Raw genomic sequence first — 5,933 nt, forward strand, 5'->3', positions numbered from 1 at the left:
TGCCTCTCTTTGCAGTTTCTACCTAATCTCAGTGGGCACGTAACCACACATAAACACACATACCTGTGCGCAAGCATGCACACATAGCAGCCCAGCCACACCCAGCCTTGCAATGCCTGCCGCGCTTTTGCCTCTGTTGCAATATCTATTAAAACTAGATGAAAATGCAGGACTTGCAAGGTGCAAGGGTACTGTTGGTGGAAATGGTAGCCAGGCAGGCTGAGAGAGAGAGAGAGAGCAATCGCAAGCCAGGAGCACCACTGAAAATGGTTTTCCATAGAAAATTCACTGCAGGATGTTTAGCACGTGCTGCACTGTGATAGGACTCCCCTGATTACTTTGTGAAGCCAGATCTGAAAGATCTGCACTCTTTAAATGCTGTCTAGTTCAGTGGCTGCACTTTATAAAGATGGAACACTTAAGGCCATAGATTTGAATCCTAGCCAGAGAGATTAAGTACTTGCCAGAGAGATTAAGTACTTGAGAACTGAAGCTGAGGCCCTAATGTAATCCATTTCATTATTCTCCCTTTAATTCTATCACAAAGAGTGCAAATCTCAAAGGGAGAGTTGACGGGAAAATGCAGTCTGTACATAAAATTCCTACTCTTACTGTTTTAAGTCTTCTGATAAATGCAAAGAAAAAATAACTCTTCAAACAAGCAGTTTTAAACACACAGTCACACATATACAGATGAACACACACACACACACTCTTCCTCACTCCTTTAACCAAAAATCCATCATTCCATCAAAAGTTCAAATGGAAATTTCCACTGATAATTCACACCAGCTGGCAGGACTCAAAGTGTCTCTTGATCTGCTGCTGGGATAGTTTCTCTGTCTCACCTCATGCCTTCATTCAACTCTTCTCCTGATTTCAGATAAGCCTGTGGGGACATCTGCCATCTCACTTGATGGTTGCTAACTTGCCATGTTTGCATGGATCTAAACAAGCAGCAATGCTGGGTTAGAAAAGAGCATTACACTGTTGAATGTGAAGTAGAAACTTCTGTACTCCAGGAACTTCCCGCCTGGATGCTGTGCCAGGCATCCAGAGGCGAGGTCTGAACTAGACAGAAAATACAGCCCATTGCCAAGTCTCTAGCCTTGACTATTTTTCTTCCAACCTTCTTGACAACCCAGGAGCTCCTCTAAGCTAGGGGGAAGAACGTCAGTGTGCAGCCATTATTACTAGCCAAATGGAGAGGACTTGGCTGGAAGGAAGGAGGTTTACAAAGCTTCTGGCTTGCAGCATGGAGAGAAAGAGAGCATGTGCTTCAATTTGGACCAGTAACCTCAACCTAAGGAGCCCCTTTCTGGCCCTGCTGTGCTCCTTTCCTCCCACTTAGCCGGCCCCTGGGTGGGAAAGATGAGCAAGCTCTCCTGTGGGAGCCCCTGGGCTCCCTGCTGCTCTCCAGACCCAGCAGCCCTGGCTGTTTTGCTTGGTAAAGAAAAGTGACACCCCCTAAGTGACAGCCATACCCCAGGGAAGGGTTTAGTGAAGGTTTAATTGCCAATTAAACTCTTCAGAAATGCAAACACAGCTTCAGCTAATGGTATGAGCAATCAGGAAAGCGTCAGAGATGAGGGATGGCTCTTGGTGTGTGCATGATATGGCAAAGGGAAGTTTCAGCCTCCCCACAGCAGGTTCTTCTCCTCTTTGAATTGATTGCCTGATAATCCCTTCCTTGTTCATTATTAACAAACTGCCATAACAGACATTTGTTTGCAGTACCAAAATATCAACTGATACATGAGCAGCTCTCCTGAAAAGGCTGTAAAGTGCTTTTTCCAGGAATCCCTGGCTGCAGACAAGACCTCACCCAGGGTAAAACCTGGCAGCTGTTAGGCACCAGTGCTGCTACATTTCAGCATGCACGCAATACTCCATCTCCGGGACCTGCAGGGAGCTTCATTTAATCACACAGAAAATTCACTGCTTTTGTGCTTACATTTTAAAAGGCAAAAGGAATCACTACAAATTTTGTCTCTGACCTTCTGCTTGGCACACAACACATCCCGTCATGTGTGGGATAAACTAAGGTATATTCTTGAAAAAAAAAAAAAAAGCCTATGCTGTATGTGAATGAAGGGATCCCACATATGCTATGGATTTGAGCAATATTATTACTGATTCCAAGGGCTTTATCAAGTTACAGGGCCGTGATGTATATAGGGGTGAAGTTACCATGAGATCTTGCATTACATGGGGTTAGCTTTTCCTCAGCCAGAACTGAACTCACACAGTAGATCTGAAGCTGTGTTGAACTGGAACTGGACTAAGCCAACTTCAGTTCTTACCTGACAACCCAAATAAGAACTAAATCCAACCTATAATGATTCACCTGTCTGATCAGCAGTGTGGTTTTACTGGAGGTAAAGGCAAAGGAAAGCAGCAATCCACGTGCATGATTCTGCCAAACAAAACACAGATTCTGGATTACATGACAGTCTGGTTTCTTTAGCAAACACAGCATCTGTTGCAGTCCTGTTCCAATTAAAAAAATGTCTGCTATTACATAACAGTTGATAATCCCCAGTCTCCGGAGTGGTTAATCTAGATGTACACATAGTTAAAACCTCCACTGGCCAATTGAAATCTGATTTACCTAACTACTCATTTATAATCATCAAGCAGAGAAATGACACTGTTGAGTCTGTTACTGGTTAAAATGTATCCAAACCTTCCAGGACAGCACAAAATTTCAATATGTTTGCCCTAAATCTAACCATCTTTCTCCTTACTCGTCAAAAGGATTTAAGACTAATACAATTAATGAGTTGAAAGTAGTTGTTGAATATAAAGGTACCATCTCTTCCTAACAAGCAGTCCTACATTATTAAGCAACGAGAGACTTGCCCAGAGAGCCCAGCAGGATCTCCATTGCTTTCTATCATTTACCTCATTGCTTTGTACCTTCTAGAGCAATGGTGAACACAGCCCAGTCAGTCACTGAATGGCTGAGGTGGGATATGCCTGCAGGTGTGCAATGGAGGGACCTCCACCTCTACAGGGGCTGTAATAACTTCCTCTGGCAAGAGGCTTCAAAGCACAGAGGCGTCTCCTAAAACACCATCAAGATGGGAAGAGCCACACGGGAACTGCTGAGGCAGCTCATCTCTCCCCTGCACCCTGGAAAACACAAGGAAAACAGAGCTGGAAGCAAACAGCTTGGGCAGTCACCTGTCCATTGGCCAGGAGGAGAGCCTGCAGGACCATATAGCAGTGCAGTATGAACAGCAAAGCAAAGCACCAGCCCTGGGGCAGTTTAGGGACCTGGTTGCAGCCTGCTTGGTGGGGCAAGGCTAGGGAGCAGTGAGCAGGGCAGACTGCAGGAGGTGCTTAAAAAGGGGGATGCATGCATGAGACCTTCTTGGTAAACGCAAGGAGTCAGACATGTAGGAATGGCTAAAGGTGGAGGGAGAAGATGGGAGGTCCCAAAAAAAGCACCAAATAATGGAAGCTTAATAATGCAACACATTCTGGGGCATACTGAGTATGAGGAAATCTTGCTCTGGGAGGATCTCAGCAGAACACAGCAGGCCTGTGCCAGCTGCAGGAACAAAGCATGGGGTTGCCAGTTAATTATGTGAAGGGAGGATGCTTCCAAAGGAGCAAGTCAGTCCATGCGGAGAAGCCTGAAGGCAGGGAGGGGGGCTGCACCCAGGTACTCACGGGCGGAGGGGTTCCCCTACCCCAGGCCACGCAGGGAGATTCCCTCTCCCTCAGCCACAGGAGAGGTGGCTCCCCAGCTGCACGCCTCTGCAGGTGCCACCGCCCCAAGATCTCCGTCACTGAATACTTCCAAAGGTTAGTGGAGTCCTCCCTTGGTCAGCTTTATCTGATCAAATGATCAGAGTGGACTAGGTAATGAAGCAATCCTGCAGAAAGATGCTGTTGTGGTTTAACCTCACTCAGCAACTGAGTACCACACAGCCGCTCGCTTACTCCCCCCCACACCCGCCGGTGGGATGGGGGGAGAGACACTTCAGTCACACAGCAAAGCTTTCCAGCTGAAGCAGGACCTGGGGTAATGCACAAGCTCACAAGCTGTTTCCTTCTATCCAGGATTCATTTTAAAGACTCAGTATGGTTCCTGGTGCAGTTACCTTACTTTAGCAAAGCAGGCAGAAATTTACATATTTGTCCTGCCACTGCAAAGGCCAAGGAGATGAGTGTCCAGATCATAGAAGCTACTTCAAGGCAAGGTCACTCAGCCATGGTTGGCTTCAGATCTCTACTTGTCAAAGGTCTTTCCCCACCAGGAGAGGTAACAGCTCCGTGCAACTCACCATCCAGATATAGAGAGGGACTTCCCCCCCATTAGTCCTCCTCTTTATCCCTGTATCTTCACATGTCAATAACTACTGCACAGTCCTTTCCAGACGTCAGCATAGTTTTGGATGTTAACCCACAAGCTCTTTGAAGCAGAAAAGCATCTCCCCCTGTGCATTTTCTGTGCTACCCATGTAAATTGGTAATACACGGTCCTGTAGATCTCAGGTGATCAGAGAAGCAAAGGGCTGACATAGCTAACAAAGCTGAACACTTCCACCAGGAGGCTGCCCTGACCCAAGCAGGACAGGCTAAAGAACATGGCAAAGGAGGAGAGCTCTCAAAGTTTCTATCCTTGCATCCTACTTGGCACAGGACAAGCAAACACTGCTGGTTCAGGGGCTCTGCCTTCCTTTTCAAGACAGACAGACAGACAGAAAGACAGAAGGAAGCCTTATTTGCGGTGTGTGTAAGATACAGAGATAAATACGCTCACCAAAGATTTCATTGATACTATGCCCCCCAGCAAGCTGCCTTCCCATTGCACAGCAGGTGTATCAACAACAGAAGGATAACAGGGCCCTGCATTAGCCTTCCTCTGTATCTGCTGCTCCTTCTGCAGTGCAGAGAGGCACAATAGGATTTCCAAAGGAACACAGCAGTCACATACTTGCAAACAGTCCATGCAAATGCAAGACCAAGATCAGTGACAGCAATTCCAGCAATTCCACTTCCATCAGCTTAACACAACCCTGATGGAGAGGGAGATTTCTCACTAATCACAAAGAGCTGTTCATCAGCCAGACCAGGTGGCAGCATCTGACCTGTGAAAGCAGCACTGGCATTTTCGAAGAGGGGAGGTAGCTTGCCATACAGAGGATGGATCTTCAAAAAGTCATCCTCTGAACTAGATGGAGGCAGTGTAGCTGGAGTAAAAGAAGTCATATCTGAGTGGGAGCCTTGGAAGAACCAAAGAGTCACAAAACACTAGCATGCTTTGCAAGGAAGGGCTTTCTAACAAACCAGCTGAGATGAGCAAGCCTGGCTGCAGCCAACCAGCTGAACACAGGCAGAAGCGAGACTATCTCTAAATTTGATCTTAGAGAGAGCAGACTAGCAAATCTATTTCTGACATTTCTTCCATAGATCTTTTATAAACATTTGTCACTATGTTATCCATTTTGGAGAGCATAGCCAATACTTTGTTTGCCTTTTTAAAAGTTTGCATTTTTATTTAAACTTTTCTTGAAAATTGGAAAGGCGACTCCAAGATTCCTAGTTAATACTAAAGCAATTCTCACCAAGGGGTGGAGAGAGCCTAAACTAAGATACACTCAGGTCATGTGTGTGTATCCAATGGAAATAGTCCATAGCTCTGCAGAATCTCTAAGAGGCATCTCGAGACCTGCAATTGCAGGAACGGAAAGCTGATTCTGCCTAGGCTCTGTCAAAGGAGTCTATTAGGCTGTCTGCTTCATATTGTTGATTGTGTTTGGAGAAGACCCATCCTTAACAACCAAAGAGAGCCTCTGGCATGCACCAAGATAAAGGTTTAACACACCAGTAAGCATGAGCAGCAGTAATAGGAAATCACTCACTGGTGGCAAATTTATCATTCTGAATACGTATTGAGGGAGAAGTATTACTTTCCTGCT

This window comes from Pygoscelis adeliae, unplaced genomic scaffold (assembly GCF_000699105.1).
Source record: "Pygoscelis adeliae isolate BGI_AS28 unplaced genomic scaffold, ASM69910v1 Scaffold60, whole genome shotgun sequence".
Taxonomy (NCBI): domain Eukaryota; kingdom Metazoa; phylum Chordata; class Aves; order Sphenisciformes; family Spheniscidae; genus Pygoscelis; species Pygoscelis adeliae.